Source organism: Patagioenas fasciata, chromosome 1, assembly GCF_037038585.1.
Source record: "Patagioenas fasciata isolate bPatFas1 chromosome 1, bPatFas1.hap1, whole genome shotgun sequence".
Taxonomy (NCBI): domain Eukaryota; kingdom Metazoa; phylum Chordata; class Aves; order Columbiformes; family Columbidae; genus Patagioenas; species Patagioenas fasciata.
Window position 1 is genome coordinate 117,038,751 of NC_092520.1, and position 22,081 is coordinate 117,060,831.

Here is a 22,081-nt window from a genome sequence, read left to right on the forward strand (position 1 = left end):
AGAAGAAATACCTGAAGATATATCAGCAAAATGGCACAAAAAGGAAAATCTCCACAAGTTATGAGAACAAGGTAATTCTGGGAACACAAAAAGGCATGACAGTGAATAATTCCACAAAGTTAAAGGAAAATGGAAAAAAAAGTTATCTCCAGCCTGGATGAGCAACTGAGTGTGATTTTAAAAAGTATAATCTTGGGCCTAAATATCTGAGATCTACATAAGGATTTGCATCTTTCATTGGATGAGGCTATTTCACTCAGCCCACAATAGCTGCCAGAAGTCTTTGTATATGATATGTTTTGCCTGTTTTTTTTTTTGTTTTCCTTTACAGATTTATAGGTGTTTATTATAATTTCCTCCTGTGACTCCAGTCTGCTGTGCTGATACACCAGTGATGAGTGAACTCAAAACAGTAGGGTGTTTTACTAAATTGCATAAATCAAATATGTTGTACATAATGAGCTCTTTTTATAACACAAGCTATTGCACCACCTGTGTGTATGTTCTTAGTTGTAAATTGGTTTACAGCACGTATAGCACATTGCAGAGTGCAAGTGCTTTTTCAGAGGCATCCAGAAACTCTGAGCCTTCACTGACTCCGTGAAGGTTCCAGGCCGTGAAATCCATTAGGAAGTGCCCAAATAGAGTATGTTCTGTTTGACCTACCTCAAAGGGACAGGGGACATCAGGAATGTGTCTGCATTCCACAGTGTGGATCCCAGGGGCTTACTTGATGGATAAGATACAAACAGATATGTAATGACCCTCCAGTAGTCCCTTACTTGAGTCCCAGCTCCCTTGCAGAAGTGGTTTCCCCAGCCAGGGCTGGAAGCCACAGCTGAGATAATGCACAAGCTTCCATCTCTTTTCCTTTTTGGATGCTTGCTAATGACTTCATCTAACTGGATGACTGATAGTGACTTTCTTAAGAATATGTTTTAATGAGAAGTCAGGTCAGATTTGAGAGTGCATGGAAATACTCATATCAAACAAATTGTTAAATGGACCATGCTAACAGCTCTCTTGTTCCCTCTCCTGAGTACTCACCATAGCCTGATCTCTTGTAAGGTACTGGTGCTCCCTGCACCTCCTGGGAAATGAGTGAGAAGCTACAAGGGCTGATATGTATAGAATCATAGAATCATTCTGGTTGGAAAAGACCTTTAAGATCATCAAGTCCAACCATTAATCAAAGAGTACTAAGTCCACCACTAAACCATGTCATTAAGCACCACATCTACACAGCTTTTAAATACCTCCAGGGGTCGTGACTCCATCACTGTCCTGAGCAGTCAGTTCCAACACCTGACAACCTTTTCTGTGAAGAATTTTTTCCTAATATCCAATCTAAATTTCCACTGGTGCAACTTGAGGTTGTTTCCTCTTGTCAATCACTTGTTACATGGGAGAAAAGATCAACACCCTCCATGCTACAACCTCATTTCAAGTAGTTGCAGAGAGCAAGAAGGTCTCCCCTCATGCTTGTTTCTCCAGGCAAAACAACCCCAGTTCCCTCAACCACTCCTTGTAGGACTCGTTCTCTGGACCCTTCAGCAGCTTCATTGTTCTTCTTTGGAAATGCTCAAGCATCTCAATGTCTTTCTTGTAGTGAGGGGTTCAAAATTGAACACAGGATTTGAGGTGGACCCCCATCAGTGCCAAGTATGGGGGTATGATAATTTCCCTAGTCCTGCTGGACACACTATTCCTGATACAAGCCAGGATGCTGTTGACCTTCTTGGCCACCTGGGCACATTGCTGGTTCATGTTCAGCCAGCTGTGGACCATCACTCCCAGGTCCTTTTCCTCAGGCAGCTTTCAGGCCACTCTTTCCCAAGCCTGTATCGTTGCATGGGGGTTATTGTGACACAAGGGCAGGAACCAGCACTTGGACTTGTTGAACCTCATACAATTGGCCTCAGCCCCTAGATCCAGCCAGTCCAGATCTCTCTGTATGGCCTTCCTACTCTCCAGAAGATCAACAATCCCACTCAATTTGGTGTCATCTGTAGACTTACTGAGGGTGCACTTAATCCCCTCATCCTGATGTCCTGATCATTGATAAAGATATGAAACAGAACCAGCTCCAATACTGAGCCCTGGGGAACACCACTTGTGACCAGCCACCAGCTGGTTTTCAATCCATTCATAGAATCACAGAGTCACAGAATGTTAGGGATTGGAAGGAACCTCAAAAGATCAACTAGTCCAATCCCCCTGCCAGAGCAGGAACACCTAGATGAGGTTACACAGGAAGGCTTCCAGCTGGGTTTTGAATGTCTCCAGAGAATGAGACTCCACAACCCCACTGGGCAGCCTGTTCCAGTGTACTGTTACCCTCACTGTGAAGACATTTCTTCTCAAATTTAAGTGGAACCTCTTGTGTTCCAGTTTGAACCCATCGCCCCTTGTCCTACCACTGGTTGTCACTGAGAAGAGCCTGGCTCCATCCTCGTGACACTCACCCTTTATCACAGTATCACAGTATCACAGTATGTTTGGGATTGGAAGGGACCTCAAAAGATCATCTAGTCCAATCCCCCTGCTGGAGCAGGAACGCCTAGGTGAGGTCGCACAGGAATGTGTCCAGGCGGGCTTTGAATGTCTCCAGGGAAGGAGACTCCACAACCTCCCTGGGTAGCCTGTTCCAGTGCTCTGTTACCCTCACTGAGAAGAAGTTCTTTCTCAAATTTAAGTGGAACCTCTTGTGTTCCAGCTTGATCCCATTGCCCCTTGTCCTATCATTGTTTGCCACTGAGAAGAGCCTGACTCCATCCTCATGGCACTCACCCTTTATATATTTATAAACATTAATAAGGTCACCCCTCAGTCTCCTCTTCTCCAAACTAAAGAGCCCCAGCTCCCTCAGCCTTTCTTCATAAGGGAGATGCTCCACTCCCTTAATCATCTTTGTTGCCCTACGCTGGACCCTCTCCAGCAGTTCCCTGTCCTTCTTGAACTGAGGGGCCCAGAACTGAACACAATATTCTAGATGGGGTCTCACCAGGGCGGAGTAGAGGGGAAGGAGGACCTCTCTCGATCTACTGACCACCCCCCTTGTAATACACCCAAGGATGCCATTAGCCTTCCTGGCCACAAGGGCACAGTGCTGGCTCATGATCATCCTGTTGTCCACCAGGATCCCCAGGTCCCTTTCCCCTACACTGCTCTCTAATAGGTCATGCCCCAACCTATACTGGAACTTGGGATTGTTCCTGCCCAGATGCAGGACTCTACACTTTCCCTTGTTAAATTCCATCAGATTATCCCCCGCCCAACTCTCCAGCCTGTCCAGGTCCCGCTGGATGGCGGCACAGCCTTCTGGCGTGTCAGCCACTCCTCCCAGCTTAGTGTCATCAGCAAACTTGCTGATAGTACACTCAATTCCCTCGTCTAAATCATTAATGAATATATTGAATAATATTGGCCCCAGTACTGACCCCTGAGGCACTCCACTAGATACTGGCCTCCAACTGGACTCCGCACCATTGACCACCACTCTCTGGCTTCTCTCTTTAAGCCAGTTTGCAACCCACCTCACTACTCTATTGTCGAGACCACACCTCCTCAATTTAGCTGTGAGGATGCTGTGAGGGACTGTGTCAAAGGCTTTACTGAAGTCAAGGTAGACCACATCCACCGCTCTGCCATCATCCATCCACCTTGTTACATTCTCATAAAAGGCTATGAGGTTGGTCAAGCATGACTTACCCTTGGTAAAGCCATGCTGACTGCCCCTAATGACCCTCTTATCCCTGATGTGCCTTGAGATGGCACCAAGGATAAGCTGTTCCATTACTTTCCCAGGGACAGAGGTGAGGCTGACCGGTCTATAATTACCCGGGTCCTCCTTCTTGCCCTTTTTAAAGACTGGAGTGACATTTGCTTTCCTCCAATCCTCGGGCACCTCTCCCGTTTCCCAAGACTTGGCAAAAATGATGGATAGCGGTCTAGCAATGACTTCAGCCAGCTCCCTCAGCACCCGCGGATGCATCCCATCTGGACCCATGGATTTATGGACGTCCAGACTACTTAATTGTTCCCTAACCCAGTCTGTAAACACTAATAAGGTCACCCCTCAGTCTCCTCTTCTCCAAACTAAAGAGACCCAGCTCCATCAGCCTTTCCTCATAAGGGAGATGCTCCACTCCCTTAATCATCTTTGTGGCTCTGTGCTGGACTCTCTCCAGCAGTTCACTGTCCTTCTTGAACTGAGGGGCCCAGAACTGGGCACAATATTCCAGATGTGGTCTCACCAGGGCAGAGTAGAGGGGAAGGAGAACCTCTCTCGACCTACTAACCAACCCCCTTCTAATACACTCCAGGATGCCATTGGCCTTCTTGGCCACAAGGGCACAGTGCAGGCTCATGGTCATCCTGCTGTCCACCAGGACCCCCAGGTCCCTTTCGTCTCCGCTGCTCTCTAACAGGTCATTCCCCAACTTATACTGGAACCTGGAGTTGTTCCTACCCAGATGCAAGACTCTGCACTTTCCCTTGTTATATTTCATTAATTTTTCCCTGCCCAACTCTGCAACCTGTCCAGGTCTCACTGAATGGCAGCACAACCTTGTCGCGTGTCAGCCACTCCTCCCAGCCCGGTGTCATCAGCAAACTTGCTGATAGTACACTCTATTCCCTCATCCAAATCATTGATGAATATATTGAGTAACACCGGCCCCAGTAACGACCCTTGAGGCACTCCACTAGATATAGGTCTCCAACTAGACTCTGCCCCATTGACCACAACTCTCTGGCTTCCTTCCTTCAACCAGGTCGCAGTCCAACTCACTACCCACCACAACTCTTTGAGCCTGACCATTCAGCCAGTTTTCTACCCAGCAAAGTGTATATTCATCCAAGCCATGGGCAAGCAATTTCTCTAGGAGAATGCTGTGCAAAACAGGTAACATGTTTGCTACCTGCCTGGAGAAGAAAATCCACCCACTTATTCGACATATTTGCTGAGCAAAGGTAGTTAAATTGTGTTATCCAGCAGCTCTGACAAGACTAGGCTATGAAAATTGAACTGCAAGTATGCAGTCAGTTCAGCATATTTGGATATTACAAGAATTGCAGGAAACACACAGATCATCTGCAAGGTATTGAGCGGCATATCCAAAGTGTCCTGCATCTGCCTTGCTCCACACACATAAGTAATCTATACGTGTTCAGGTGGCCAAAGCTGTGTCTGGGTACCACCACCCTGGCTGCTCAACCAGGGTTCTTTTGTCAACAGTTCATATTCACAGCCAGAGCACTATGGGCCCAAGCAAAATGGAGAGAAGTACTTAGGAAAATTGGGTGCTCTATTTGGTTTACTAAATCTTATGTGGGAGGTAAATCATTAACCCTCTGATCAGATTTTGCTTGACTCTCCATTTTACTTTCACGTGTTTATACACTTGCACTCATCCCAGTGCATACATGCCCAACTTCCACTCCTACACAATACTCCTTGTGTCACCTCAGGAGTTCTGTCCTCCCCAGCTCTCAGTTATTCACAGTCAATTCTTTGCAGGTGCTTAATGTGCTTTGTATATCTGCTCTTTACAAAGCACAGACTTCAGGCAGGGGCAGTGCTGCAGAAGAAATGTAGGTTTAGCTGCAGCTAAGCAAACAGGACTGTTTGAGCCCTGAAAAGCACACAAACTGCAAATTGAAATGAGAGTAGTTGTTGTAAGGCAAGGATTACAACTGGGGGCATAGGGAGGTTGTCAAGAATATAGGGGTGGGCAATTGAAATAAAGTTAAAACAGTTTTGTAATCTATGGGAGACAGGCTTTCTGAACCTTGTAAGTGTCAGGAAAGAGGAAGGTGTTGAATTGGGAAAGTAGATGTAGTGTCAGCAAAGAAAGTGAAGACAAGTCAGAGGACAGCTTTTCTTATCTAAAAGCTGCAGTCTGTGGGACCAAAGTACTTAACAACAGAAAATCATAGAGAATGGGGCAGAAAATGTCTGAATTTGAGTTTGGGAAGATATGTTGAGATGGAACAGGAAAGGGGAACTGTGGAGTTCGGGAAGGAACAGAATCAAAAGATGAATGACATCGTAGAAAGAGGGTAATACAGTTTCCCTCCTTGCTGCACTTTGTTATCCTTTACAGAAAAATCAAATGTATTGAAAATCAAGACGTTTCCTGCTTTTAGACTGAGATGTAAAAAAAAAACCAAAAAAACCCCCAGTATTTACATTTATCAATGCTGTATCTGTGTCTCAGTTGCTTCATTATCTTCTGTGATCCAGATTTACTGAATCACCCCATGGTGTGCAAGAGTGTCTCACCAAAGTCTCATGAACCTATCAGGCATGAAATGAGAGGGAAAGTGGAGTTCTTGAATAACTTCTCATTTGGAGAACCGAGGGAAAGCACCCTAGTGAGTTTTAAGAGATGCTTGATACCTTGGTGTTTGTGAATGTGAGCTTACAACATTTTCATTCCAATGGACCCAGTGACTGTTTTCTTGGACTCAGTAAGTACTTTCAGACTCGGATGCTAATGATCCATGAGAGCACCATGCATCAAACTGAAATGCTGTCAAGCCCCCAGAAGGGTTAAAGGTCATAACAAACTAAAATATAAATCAGCTTTAGTCTTTAAAAACATCTTGGGTCTTGCATTTTTTTGCAGGAAATTAATGAGATTTTTCAGGAAAAATTGATATTTCTACATGTGCTTACGTTGCCTTCTGAGTCAGAAGACACACAAAAAGGAAAGAACCCTCCAATCTCATCTAGTTCTCCTCATTTCTAGATGAGTGTTAATTTTCATTTTAGGAAAAGGAAGTGAGAATGAGGATGTTAAACTGAACACAGCAGACACCAGGTAAATGTAAACATTATTCTGGAGTTTGCCAAGAGTGATGTACTTCACCACTTGATGGACTGATGTGACTCCCATGCAACTGAGCTTTTTAAAGACTCCTTTACAGCCCATAGATGTTCTGTGTTGGCATCACTGAAGCAAATCAAATTCCAAGGAAAGGATGTGGAGGCCAGCACAAAAATCTAAATCAACCATATCTTAGACAGAAATGTACCACTGAAATAGATTGCTTAAGTTGTTTAAATATAGCTTCAGCTAAATTACCACTATATGCCCTTGCGAGAAAAGCAGCCTAGGTTAACTTACAACGTGCAATGAGGTGCAAAATTACACCTGCTCAGGAAATTAAGACATTTTCCTTGGAAAAGGCAACCTTTCAGAAAAAGTGGCATTGGTCAAGCACAATAGCCTCAAGAACGGTGGAGTATAGGCTCAAAATTTACAACACTTACACATTGTTAATGTCAATTTACAACTTTAAAGCATTTTCTGGGCTTTGCGTTGGAAACAGGTGATTTTTTTAGCTATTAGTTGTAACAAACAAACAGGTAAAAGTTAGATTTTCATTACTCCCTTAATCTTAGCACTTGCAAGAATACATTAATGGCAGTGATTGGTTCAAATCTCAAGTGCGCGTTCTCCTAATAGGACTGTTTCATACAGACCTTTTGCACAGAAAAAAGATTTGGTAGAAATACCTCAGATCTGACTCTGCAGAAGACAGGCACATTTGTGTTACTAGACTATATTCTGGCCAAAAGCACTGTCACAAACCTTAAATACTTCCAGTTGTTCTACGTGACATTTTTCCCAACGTTTAACCAAAAGATTTTTTTAAACACCCATTTCTTAACATATGTAAGTGATAACATAGTGTTAAGCTCATGTTGCTCCATTTGCCAAGTCACTTAGCATGTGATAAAACATGCCAAACAGAGATCCGAAGGGATTCATTATTTCAAAACTCCCATCAAAGGAAACAGGAAAATATTCGTCTTACAGGAAAGGAGGAACTTCAGCGTGCATTGTGAGTGATGAAATCTAGATACTGGCATTATGATGTGTTAGCACAGCCAAATAAATGAGCATAAGCAATAAAAAAAAAAAAAAAAGAATAATCTTTTGTAATATTTCTAATATTTTGCAGTGCAGTTCTTTCTAATTTATATAAGCTTATCCTTTCAAAACCATTCCTAAGCAGTACACAGGTATTTTTCTCTCCCAATAAAATTAATTAATTCTGAGTGGCATTTCAACAGCCACTGAGCAGATGTTTTTAGTTTTAAATGGAGACTGCAGATGCAAAACTGATTTGCTGAATTTTTTGTCACCATAGAAGGGAAGTTAATGAATGTGTACTACAGCACCCCTTTCACCTTCAGTCAGCTTAGTGGTTTACAGTGTTTGTAACCCTCATAGAGCAGTAGTTTCATATTTTAAAAATTTCAATATTTAGTAACAATTCACTTTGAGGTATCATATGAAAATTATTTTTTGCCATTTTTTTTCCTAGAACATGATAAAGCTTTTTATGGTATCAATTTATCTGAACAGCTGATCAAAAAAATTAGACATGAAATTTATTTAAACTCTCTTTTGCTTTAAAATAACTGAAAGAGAGCTATGCCATGATAAGCCACTGGAAGTCATATTATTTACTGCATCAGTAATGACACCTAATAAGCATACTACTGTGTCTACAAATGTAATTTTAAAATATTCCTGAAAAAGGCATTACTCCTGCTAGTACAGTGGCACCAAAAATTATTTCCTCATTTAATATTTTTTTGTGTGCTTGAAGTGAAGAATTGCAAAACTGCTTGGAATTAATAATAATTAGTGGTTCTTATTCTGAAATCTTGCTAGACCTTTATCTATATCACCACTTCCAAACCACTCTGTTCAGCAATAAAATAACATGCTGAGTCCATACATCTGCTGATTTATAGGCATACATTTGACTTCGTGTATAGTTGTAGCTCCACTGGATTGCCCTTGTGTGTAAAGCATGTGATGAGCAATGTTTGGTGTTACTGGATTTGCTGAACTGAAAACCAGATCTCCAAATTCAAGGGACCAGATTTTGGACCAGAATGAGAATCTTTCTTACATTCAGAGTCTCCACTGTAAGGAAAAAAAAAAAAAAATTAAAAAAATCCAGCTGACTTTTAGATACAGATATGATTACTTAGTCTGGCTTTTCTCTGGCCAAAGAGTGGAGACTGCTGCCCTCTGATGAGCCACTGGTATGTGTGATAGAGATGATAATCTGTCACGTTTCTAGCAAATAAATGATAGCCTGCTCATTGCTCTGGACCTTGTAGATTCATCCACAGCAGATAATAAAATTCAGATGTGTTTACAGGGCATTGGCCTAATTGGAAAAAAATGGTCAGCTGGTAATGACCATGCACAGTATGAGGAAACGGAGACACAGGCTCTGTCAGGATTAGGATAACACTTTGGACCAGAGCATTAGGGACTGACAGGAAGGTCTAAGGAACTGAACAGTACTTTTCCCAGTTTCTTCAGCCTTGAAGAACAGAAAAGCGGTAATTAATACTCAAGTTAACCCTAATGCTACACAGAGGCAGTAGATAAATTCTGCTATTTATTTTAGCAGCATGTGGCTCTTGCTCTCTTCCCACCCTGTATGGGTATAACATTAATTGACAAGATCAGCACTGAAGAATTTGGTCTGGATATGCTTAATGTATAACAAATAATGCTATAAAACTGATATTTAAAAGAAGCAGGAGCATGGAACAAAAGCTTTTTGAAATACATGCTACCAACAAAACCAACAGCAGCAACGAAGTAAATGTTTTACATAACTATGATACTTGAAAAATGTTTGATCACATGTATTTTGGCATGCAGGTTGCATAAGTAACTACCCTACATCTATTCTCAAGTCTCAGAGATTTTTCTTAAGGATGTTTCTCCAGTTTCCATAACTCAAATACAGATTGTGACTCCATACTTGAAGCACGGCCCTATATTCAGATACTTCTACTCGAGCTGGATCCTGTCTTACTCTTCAGTTAACTTTCAGTAATTTCATTGGGACTGTTCATGAGGTAAAGACAACTGGATCTGGACATCTAAAGGGAAGACATACTTTCCACATGGGCAGGCAGGTCTTGCTGTTCTATGAGAACACTGGTGTCTTTTAAGGAAGTATGAGGTACAAGTCGCAGTGCTTCATCAGGCTGCAAAGGTTTTTAGGCAGGGACATCTTAAAAACTTTTGCATATTGTTAAGGAAAGATCTGCTCTTTTTTTTCTTGTGAATTGGCCAAACCTCAGCACCACTTCTGCAAGCTCCAGATGTTGTTATGCCCAAAATTTCAATGCACTGGATTCCCATAACTAGAACCAGCTCAGACATGAGTAACACGCTCCCCAACAGTTTTCTAGTCCATAAGCTTAAAGAAACAACTGCCTCACCTAGCAGCACTGCATATTTTGGTCCAAATATTACTTTAAAACTATATATATAAAGGAACATGGTAATTTTTGGCAAGCTTTTTGAGGTTTATTACTCCTGTCAATTGCAGACTGTGGGAATTTTGAAGGCCAAAATTAGGTAGCTCAAGAGATGCGTGGCAAAACTTTTAATGATGTTCTGCAGTCCTCCACCATCTAAGAAATAAATCTTTTTTCTGTCTCTCAAAGTTGGAATTAAAATAGATTTAATAAATTCATACAGTGGGAAATGTATTTGAACTTTAGTTCATTTAATTTCAAAAGAAAAGACTAAAACAGTAAAAAAATGTGATCACTTAATAACAGAAACGAGTGAGCCAGATCCTTTTTTCTGACACATTTTAGACTATCTAATGTACCTGATGCCTCTGTGTTAAGCAAGTCCAGGTTTGTTTCCTCATCTTCACTGCAATCTGGCATAACACAGAGCAGCTCACAGGAAAATCTCACAGGACCAAAGGGAACCATCCCTGCACTAAGTGCCAGCAACATTACAGCTGGACAGAGGTGAGCTTTAAGCCACTTGAGCATGTAACTGAAGACAGCAGCATGTGGCTCGACCACACCGTGACACCTTGCCAGAAACCTGTAGGCTTGAAGGCTGTACAGTCTTCCTGGGGCCACAAGTACAATTGTAGCTGCCACATTAGTACCACCAACTGCAGTACTGACACCTGTTATTATATTGCAGTTTGGTTCATGCCTGGATGAGGGGTTTTCATGTCCTGATCATTTGCTATTTTATTTTAAACTTTGTTTAACTTTCTCAAAATTTATCTCTGGGAGCTGAATTTATGTCTTGTGACTCACATTATAAATATACCCTAAATTGGTATCATTAACAACACGCCTGGTTGGAAAGTCTAGGAATTCTATAAAACAAAGATTTACTAATCTTGTAATCTCTGACTTTTCATTCTGTGCTTGAGGAAGAATTTCATTCCATTGTCACTGTCACGTCTAAACAGTGCAGTAGATTTTCCCATTTCATTTTCATTGCAGAGTTGTGATTCCACACAAAAGGTGCTCTAAAATGTTTAATATAAAATATATGATTTTTATTTGTTTGTTCAAAAAAAAAGAGAAGAGGCAAGATTTTTATAAGGCAAGTGTTGGCTAAATCTTGGTATTAAACATCAGGTGAGCTTCTTAAACAATTAAACTCTGAAATCTGCAAAGCTGATACAATGCAGGACTATATGAGGGAGGGAGACAGTTACATTCGCTGCTCTTTTACTGCAAAGGCTGAGATCAAAAGTCCACAGTTAATAACTGTACATTTCAGTGGTTCTTTGACTTGGAAGTTGTAATCCAAACAATCTTTTGCAATTATTTATAACAGAAAACCTCAGTAGAGATGCATGGGATTCCTGGTTTCTACATCTGATAGTTGAGAATAAAGTGTTCTGTAATAGATTACTTTTATCTCCAAATAACCACCAAAAAAAATGAAATATATATTTGTTGAAGGAAAGAAGATAATTGAATAAGTTGCTTAAAAAAAAAAAAGAAGAAGAAGAAGAAGAAACATTATAAGATCTGTCCATGGGGTCCAGTGTTGTCCCTGTTTACGGTCCTCATAATGCACACTACTGGACGAATTCACGTACTTGTTCAGGCTGCCATGAGGCTTAATGACCCATGACTTACATGAACTGTATGTTTGGATATGGCTGTTACCTCTCATACTAATACATATTACAGCCTACATATAGCCCAATAATTTAACTCATTTGATGGCAGGGACAGACTTTTGGAGGGGAGGAGTCAGTAGATTTTGATTTGTCATGATGTAAGCCAGGAAAATAAATTAATTAATCTACAAAGATTCAACATACTCCACTATCTTCAGCAGCATAGTAAGTAGTTCATGGTTTAGCACTTCACTGAAGAGGGAAGATGTGCAAAAGCCTGTGAATCCATCACTTAATGGAGGAAACATTTTTGCATTTATGTCTATAAGAGACCTTGAAGGGCAGAACAGTTCCTGCACCTTTCACAGCTTTAGATTCGCTAGGGGGATAATGTCAACAGGGAACATGCTGAGGACCCTCTGTAGCTGGCATGAATTTCAAGGCCTGCCTTCACCTACCCCCAACCCGGCCACTCCAAGGCACTTTCCTTTACAGCAGTCTCACACCTGACCTTGTTACTTTCCTTTTTGATCCTTCCCCAGGAGCAGAGACAACAATTTTGGAGTCATTCACGTTTTTAAAGCTGTGGTTCTGTCCCTTGTGAGGCTTTCAAAAGCATTAGAGTACGCTTGGCACCTTGATTTCAGATCAGAATGTTTCAATGTGCTGCTGAATATCTGTGACTATTTGCCTCTGTTCAGCTGCTAAATACTGTTGAAAATCTGCACCTACATGTGTCTTTGCAGCTGTATGTCATGTCATTTTTAAGTGACACCAACTTCAAAACTGTTCTCCACTGTGCAACAAATATGTTAAATAGTGATAAAAAGAATGACAGAAGCAATAAGGAATGCTCCAGTAAAACTTTGCAACCATGTATTTTTTCAGGGACTGTTCCAAAAGTCTCCTAGTTTAAAGCACGACTCCCGGGTTTGTTAGACAGCCGGTTCCTGCTCTGTGAAACTCCTCAGGCTGCCTCTGATTCCATGAGGTAGCCCCACACAGTGCCCTGACACAAGAACACTGCTTCAGTTACAAAACAGCTGGCTACCTGCTAGTTTTCTGGTGTAAAAAGAATGGAACCAGAACTATTTTCCAAACTTTATTTTTTTTAATTAATTTCCTTACAAAATTGCACAATTTTTATTTTTGCTTTATACTTCAAGCTTTCAGCAACACAGGCTGAGGCTCTAATCAGCTGTAGATAGAATGCTTTGAGTGGAATATTTCAATATTTAATATTGAAAGTCACTTGGGTAATACCCAATCTGCAGCAAAAATACTAATGAAAATATGCATTTTGTAGTCTGCTTTTCCTAGAGCCAAAAGATTCTCATCTATTTCTTACATTCTTATTTTGCCTGAGTCTTTGACTATTACATTTTCTTGGACATATTCCAGCTGAAAAAGTTTGGTCTTTTTTTCAGCAGTAATAAACACTTGAGTCTTCCATACCTTTCACTCTTCTGTGCCAACCATGAGGAAGAAAATGTCTCTTTAATTTGGATCCTGAGGAACCACAAAGTCAGATCAAAGTCTGTGCATGGAACAGGCATATTTTATCTCTGGTAAATAGCTGTGTTGAAATGACATTTACATCTTTGAGATTTATATGCTCATAAAGTTGAGTGCAGTATTGTAGATCCTTACTTAATTACTTTTGCAACTTGCTTCACTGTAGGTCTTAAATCAGCCCAAAGACTGCCTCATCTTTTTAATAAAGACATCACAGTTTCCAGGCAAATCTGTTCTGGAAATCTGCACCTTTCTTCTTTATTTGTTTTACTGTCATTCAGAGAATGAAAATGTATATAAACAAGTCATCCATGAAATTCCAAGCATTGGTGTCATAACTCTGAGGTCTTTGAGTCTTCATATTTGAACAGTTCACAGTTGAGACATCTGACTTGATTGAGCACAGATGTCTATGATATCACTAAGTTCTTCGGAAGACAGGGTATATTATTGCAGTATTAATGTTGAATATGTTTCTGTTTAATATGTGCTCCAGAGACCAAATTCCCTGTGTCATCTGGGAGGCTTTCTGCATCTAAGAACTAGTTAATACAGTTCTGCTAACAGTTAAATTCAGACTCAGCCCCAAAACCCAGTGAAATTCATATTATTAGATATTTTGTTGTGGATGCTAATAGTTGACTTGAATTCAAAAACAGATCAAACAAATTCATGGAAGAAAAACCTATTCAGGGCTATTAACTATAAAGCTCAGGAAATCCTTGATGGAGGTAAAGAAGTATGGCTGCTATTCATTCCCTGTTCATACAATTTCTCCTATACAGCTTTTATTACCACTTATATAAACAGGAAAAATTAGATCAACTTTAATCTCATTCATTACAGCTGTTTATATGTTCTTATCTATATTTTGAAGAAAGAAACAGCAATTAATAGAAAATATTTTACTCATGTCAGTGAATGTATGGACCTTCCAATTCAATGAAAACCACACAAGGAATCTTAGGAGAGTGTTATACTCAATAGCACATACTTCTGATAGAACAGTACTAATACTAAAATGAATAGTAAAAGTACTATGGATTTCAGTGAAGTCTCAAGTCAGTGCTGATCAATAATACTAATTTTTAAAAATCCCTAAATTTTACTACTAGGAGATAATGTAAATCCATAGCAGCATACAATCTGCGGATTCCAAAGAAGTAATATTTCTTGCATTGGATAAGCCCTTTATATCTTCATCATTGTTTTTGGTAGCTAAAAATACTCCACTGACAGCATTCATAGCTGCCATACACAACGTTTATTCTGTTGAAATCTCACTCTGTCCTGCTCCCAAGGTGTTTGAGAGGTTGCTTGCTCACTGCTGTGAAAATTCAAATGCCGCTATAAAAATCAGAGCTCACTCTCTCTTGCTCAGAGTTCTGTCACAGCTCCTCATATATCGACACTTCCTGAATTAACAACAAAAACACATCCAGAGTTTCCTGTTAAAGTAACTGGGAAAGCATTCCTGAATTCTCCCTCCCTCTCTCTCTGCCACTATTACCTGAATAGATGTGGAATTTATTTTGGAGAAGCCATATATATTTCTTACCACATCCTGTGACTACAGTTTATATTAAATTCCTTCCTTATCTCTCTAATGTCTGTTCTAGTTTTATGCTACAGTCTCCTTACAGAAAGAGAGTGTTGATTTAAGCAGTACAATCAATCATTTTTAACCCCTGTACAATCCAATAAGTGCTGATGTTGTCATATGTTTTTCAAAATACACCTTAACAAATATATTTAAATCAAAGTACAGTTAAGGTTAATTTAAAAAATAACAGGTTGGGAATATATATCACCGTACAAAATCAACCATCATTAGATTTCTGTTTTGCAGAATCCATAGAATTTTCAAAGATAATTACTGTCCAGAAGTTTAATAATCCAGCTGCAATTTATTTACATTAACCAGCCTCTCAGGCTTTTAAATTCAACATTCTTTGAAATCAGATCTTAAACATCTCCTGAAACTCCCTTTAAAAACTCACAGTTCCTTAAAGTGGTGTAATTATGTGTCTCAGAGTTCATAAAAAATAATAATTCATTTATCTTCCTCCTTACTGAAGAAGGGTCTGGAAATACAAATTCTAGTGCTCAAAAACTAGAAGGGGAGGGAAAAGATCCCAGAATATCTCATTGTTAGAACTGTTAATATTTAAAGGAATACCATGGGAGCTTGACCAGTATTCACAAAGAACTGGGATGAAAAAAATCACAAGTTTTTCTGGGTTTTGTAATACTAATATTCTATCTATAAAACTAAGGTGCAATTTTGGGGAACACCAGCATAATATGTTTCATTCAGGTAGGAAGTAGCTATGAACGTGAAAATGTTTTAGCTCAAACTAGGGAGCAGAATATGTATTTGTAGAGTTTGAAACCTGATTGCTAGTACATGTCAAAGATATGTGGGTCATTACTACTGCTCACTGCTGATTACATCTACACAAGGATGCCAGTACATGCTGTCATCATATCTTTGTTTTGTTGTAGAAAAGAGTACTATCTCATGTATGTTACTTAAGAGCTTCTACTTCTTGTCCAGCCCAGACCAGGGAGCACAGGACTATGCATGTATGCCTGTAAACATCTTGATGGGATTTTAGATGGAGAAGAGGGAGGAATCTTTCTAAAACTTAAAAATAACGTACATAAAAGAATGAAATTTCATCTTGAACTTTACTGTAAACCAGCACTGAATTTTAATTCTGAACAAAAATAATGTAAGGATGATATTTACAAAATCATCCAACAGCGCTAGGGAAAATATAAGAAAGGACAATAGGACGGTTTGCCTCACAGAAGCCTAGAGAGATTTCAATAGCACATATTTATGAATCAGAACACCAAAACATAACCTGGTTCTTTCATTTATTTTAAAGCCTTAGCACCACTCTATTCATAACCCTCAATATGAAATCAATTACATTCTTCATTGGTCCTTTTTCCCAAGATAAATACAAACAGATGGGTACGCATAAGTCAGGAAAAGAGATTAGTTCTATGGAAGAGACATGAAGAAGGCGCAGGTTACATCTATGTGTTTGCAGTGGAATTCAATTAAATTTTGCCTTTTAACCTACCCTCCAAATGGAGCTCCAGGAATCAGAGATCTCTTCTCTCTGAGGATTTTCATCCAACACAAAGGGGGTGAAACACAATCCAAAGGACCATTTCTCTCACCATTGACCACAGAGAACTCCGTGTGCCTTACCTTCTTACAGTTAAACTTACTTAAATTCTTCCTTACCGTATGTAGTAGATATACTAGTGTGTAGCAGATATTGTAAATCTAGGGCTAAGTATTCTTCACAAGCACTTTAATTCACTTCGGAAGTTTCACATTTAAAGGTTTCTTGTGGTTTATAGCTCAAAGCAGAGTTTGTTTCTCAGTGATAAACACAGATGTTTCTTCTAAACAAAGTCACAGTAATTAAAATTACAGGGCAGATCAGATTTTTCTATCAAGCTAAAAGAAATTTACAATAATGGTTACATTCCAATGTACTTCACTGCATTTTTAAAGTCTGCAGAACCCCAGCATAACATTTGCTATTCACACCTTCCCAGCCGGCTGCTTGAGATCTGTCGCACCAGGCCTGAGTTGTCCAAAACTGCTCCCTCTGGCGGGGCAGGCTGCAGTGATGGCTCATTGGTGGCCTTGCAAGCCCTCAGCTTCGCTTAGGTTAGACTCAAAAGAATTGCTTACTAACTCTACCAAGTGTGAATGCTACTGCTTCTGTTTGAGATCCAAAGTAGTTTTGTGGGCTAAAAAACTTAACTGCTTTTTCAAAACACATGTTAGCTAAAAACAAGCCATGAATTCAGTCTCCTAAATTGCCATGTTTATATCCTCAGAAATTCACTTCTACAACGTCACTACTCCTACTCATCCAGTCTAACATTTTTCATGGAAAACAGACTATCTCTGCCACTTCTTCAGATAAGTAGAACTTTCTGACTTAGGTATCAATAACTTAAATAAACCCTTTCCAGAGTTCTGCTGTTAGGGACTCCTTGGGTTTTATGATTCACCTACTCGGTTACTTACAGTAAATCCAGAAAATAGACTTGCAGGCTTCACGAGGTTTCCAAATCTATTCACTTTCACTTCAGGTAATGCAAGAAACTAAGTAACTATAACACTAACCACCTGCAATGGCTTCCTTGTGTCATCTTCTTACTTGTCTGAGCAGGCTTCGGGTTTAGGTACAAATGCAATAAGGATCTTCTTTCGCCCGTACATCCTACCTCTTGACTGCAGTTGTCCAGGAATGGGTCCAGGTCTGTATATCACAGAAATCACAGAGCACTGAGAAACTACTGAAACACCTATACTGGGTTTGACTGGACTGGAATTAACTTTCTTTACAGCAGCCCATAGGGTGGTGTGTTTTGGATTTGTGACCAAAACAGTGGTGATAATGCAGCAGTGTTTTAGTTATTGTTCAGCAGTGCCTGCACAGTGTCAAAGCCTTCTCCATTTCCCATTCTACTCCACCAGTGTGTAGACTTGGAGTGGATAAGAGGCTGGGAAGAGACAGCTGAAAGAGCTGACGCAAACTGTCCAAAGGGATGTTACACACCCTATAGCATCATGCTCAGCAATAAAACTCAGGGCATGGGTGGTATAGTTGTTCCAAGGTAGCCATTGCTCAGAGACTGGCCAGGTATCAATCAGCTGGCGGGAGATGGTGAGAGACGCCCTTTGCATTACTTGGGGTTTTTTTGCTTTGTTTTTTATTTTCTTCACTTTGTATGGAAAATTTTCCACTAGCCTGCATTAAGATTACAGTTGTAACATGCCTACAGTTCATCAAATTTGCATCTGAAACAAAACAAACAAACAAACAAACAAAAAACCCATTTATTTTGCCCTAAGCTGCATTTTCTAATTTAAAGAACTCTTAATATACAGGCTGATACTTACAGGTCAGTGACTTATTGGAGTAACAAAATCCCTGTCTCTGTTTCGTACTCCACCTGGTACAGTGAGGACACACACGGGAGAGTTGGCTCATGGCTCAGTCCTTTGCACATATTAAAAGCCCAGGAAACATTTTTTTACTTCTTGTATGCATAGCTTGAATAATTGGTATCTCCCTGAAATTTTCAGTGGTATGAGCCATCCACTAGAGCCTAACCTCTTATCAGGCACATATTTCTGCTATCGTTAAAACCATTCAAGCATGTGTGTGCTTCTTATACAGGGTGGTCAGATATTGCAATTGACAGTGGATCTTTGCAACACTTTGTGGCTGTGCTTGAGGTAGCTGTCACAACTACCATTAAAGCAAAGTTAATGACTCTGCAAGAAGCCCAAAGTAATAAAAAATGCAAATTTTTTTCTAAGCTAGCATTAACCAGACCACACAGAAATTCTTACAGTAGAATTAACTTCGTGAAACAAACTGCATTCTTGTCCTGAAGGAAATCCCCAAGCAAGTTGAACTTTTTAACTGATAAGTATTACTTGCAAAGAAAACTGTCTAATTCTGCCCAGGTGGAAGACAGCTATGCAAGTGCATCTTTTTTTAATACTGTTTGCTGAGGTTTTGTGGGGGCTTTTTCCTGTGTAGCATTAATCATATTTTCCATAAAAAGTACTTTAAGTCCTACTCTCAGTTATTAAGACCTAGAGAAGATGGGTTAAAATAAAAAGTGCTCCCAGGACTTGAAAAATGGGGCCTTGTAATCAGATGGATCTGATTGATATACTCGGGAAAACAAAAAGCTCATGAGTGCCTAGGTACTATAAGACTTTGCTAAAAAGGTGCTTATGATAAAATTTTTTTAGCTAGTTGCCAATGTAGTCTTGGAATCAGAGAGAAGCTGTACAACATTTAAAAGTACATCCAAAAGGCAGTTTGCTTGGAGATCCCAAAACAAAGCAGAATGAATCAGAAGGATGTTGGAAGGGAGTGGGAAGGAGGCAGGAGGGCCGGCCTTACACCCTGCTGCAAGTCCCGGTGAAATGAGGCCCCTTGATGCCACCTTTGCAAGAGCACATGGCTCCATTTATTAACTGGGAGGTCTGTGCTCAAATACAAAGATTACTGCATGGAAGGGTTTCCTAAAATCAGCAACATGTTCTAAACATGGACCTATTTCACACAAAGAAACTGTGCATATTAAAACACTGAAAAGTAAGTGGTCAAATGACACTTAAGGCAGAAGGGCCTGTGCTGCTCAAACAAAACCACGGAAAACAAAAATGAAATGCAAATGACCTTTTGGTATTAATTCCATCGTCCTCTGATTGTATGATGCATGCAATTTGGATGTCAAACTCAGGAGATGCTCCATTCCTCTTGGCTTAAGCTCTGGAAAAAAAAAAAATGGGAGAGTGAAATTTAAGTCTGTTTTGATGAATATGCCCATCTGGGTTTAATTAGAACAAACTGCTGTATAACTTCAGCACTGTTTCTCTGCTTTCCTTTCTTCTTCTTGTCCTGTGTCAGGCTCCCCATATCTATCTTCTTTTCTGTAGCACCCATTTAATTGAACTCCAATCCTTGCTTTCTTCCTCAAATGCTTTGCTGTCAGTGGACTGGTACCATTTATTAACTTGTCACTTCAAGAGTGTGTCATCTGCTTGTTATCATTTTTTTCAAAAAAGCACATGACTGTCAGTTTCTCTTCATGACTATTCTTATTACTGCTAATTTGTGGGCTTTTGTAAAGCAGTGTTCCCCTACCTAAGTGCCATTAGTTAAACAAGACAAGCATAAGAAATTCATACAAGAACTGAATGTCACTTGCAGACAAGAGTGAGCCAAGAAAAAGCGTTCATTACACTACCTTTCTTGAAAAAAAGGTTTGAAAAGAGCAAAGTTTGAATCTAAGAAAAGGAACACTGCAGAAACAAATCGTGAAGTATAACTCTTCTAAATAATCAAAAGAAAATATTTTCAGGCTTAAATCAATTCACTTTCCCATAGAGATACTAATTCTCACTAACCCTCCTTCCTATATCTCATTTTATATTAAAGAGCTATCCTCAGGCACCTGAAGACTGAATTCCTATGGGATAAAATCCTCAACCTGAGAAGTATTTGACCTATCTTTTTGAGCCAGCATTATAGAGAACGTTTCTCACTTTTTATTTACAGACCTTCACAGAATCACAGAGTCACAGAATGTTAGGGATTGGAAGGGACCTCAAAAGATCATCTAGTCCAATTCCCCTGCCGGAGCAGGAACATCTAGATGAGGTTACACAGGAAGGCATCCAGGCAGGTCTTGAATGTCTCCAGAGTAGGAGACTCCACAACCTCCCTGGGCAGCCTGTTCCAGTGTACTATTACCCTCACTGTGAAGACATTTCTTCTCAAATTTAAGTGGAACCTTTTGTGTTCCAGTTTGTACCCATTACCCCTTGTCCTATCATTGGTTGTCACCAAGAGGAGCCTGGCTCCATCCTCATGACACTCACCCTTTAAATATCTGTAAACATTAATGAGGTCACCCCTCAGTCTCCTCCAAACTAAAGAGACCCAGCTCCCTCAGCCTTTCCTTATAAGGGAGATGCTCCACTCTCTTAATCATCTTCGTTGCCCTGCGTTGGACTCTCTCCAGAAGTTCCCTGTCCTTCTTGAACTGAGGGGCCCAGGACTGGACACAATATTCCAGATGTGGTCTCACCAGGGCAGAGTAGAGGGGAAGGAGAACCTCTCTCGACCTACTAACCAACCCCCTTCTAATACACTCCAGGATGCCATTGGCCTTCTTGGTCACAAGGGCACAGTGCTGGCTCATGGTCATCCTGCTGTCCACCAGGACCCTCAGGTCCCTTTCCCCTACACTGCTCTCTAACAGGTCATTCCCCAACTTATACTGGAACCTGGAGTTGTTCCTACCCAGATGCAAGACTCTACACTTTCCCTTGTTATATTTCATTAATTTTTTCCCTGCCCAACTCTCCACCTGTCCAGGTCTCACTGGATGGTGGCACAGCCTTCTGGCGTGTCAGCCACTCCTCCCAGCTTGGTGACATCAGCAAACTTGCTGATAGTACACTCTATTCCCTCATCCAAATCATTGATGAATATATTTAATAATATAGGCCCCAGTACTGACCCTTGAGGCACTCCACTAGATACAGGCCTCCAACTAGATTCCACCCCATTGACCACGACTCTCTGGCTTCTTCCCTTCAGCCAGTTCACAGTCCACCTCACTACCCGATCATCCAGACCGCACTCCCTCAATTTAGCTGTGAGGATGCTGTGGGAGACTGTGTCAAATGCCTTACTCAGTCAAGGTAGACCGTGTCCACCACTCTGCCATCATCCATCCATCTTGTTATGTCCTCATAAAAGTCAGTGAGGTTGGTCAAGTACAACTTCCCTTTGGTGAAACCATGTTGACTGCCCCTAATGACCCTCTTATCCCTGATATGCCTTGAGATGGCACCAAGGATAAGTCGTTCCGTCGGTTTCCCAGGGATGGAGGTGAGGCTGACCGGTCTATAGTTACACAGGTCCTCCTTCTTGCCCTTTTTGAAGACTGGAGTAACATTTGCTTCCCTTCAGTCCTCAGGCACCTCTCCCATTTCCCAAGACTTGGCAAAGATGATGGAGAGTGGTCCAGCAATGACCTCAGC

The 22,081-nt window shown here is 40.5% G+C and overlaps 1 long non-coding RNA gene across 2 annotated transcripts in view; it reads right to left on the reverse strand.

The window, feature by feature from the left end:
- Positions 1–22,081, reverse strand: part of LOC139828802 (uncharacterized) — a 70,633-nt gene that overhangs the window by 6,460 nt on the left and 42,092 nt on the right. For both annotated transcript variants that reach the window (XR_011740791.1, XR_011740790.1), the window contains exon 2: positions 19,707–19,799. This is a non-coding gene — a long non-coding RNA (uncharacterized lncRNA). The remainder of the gene's footprint in view (positions 1–19,706; positions 19,800–22,081) is intronic.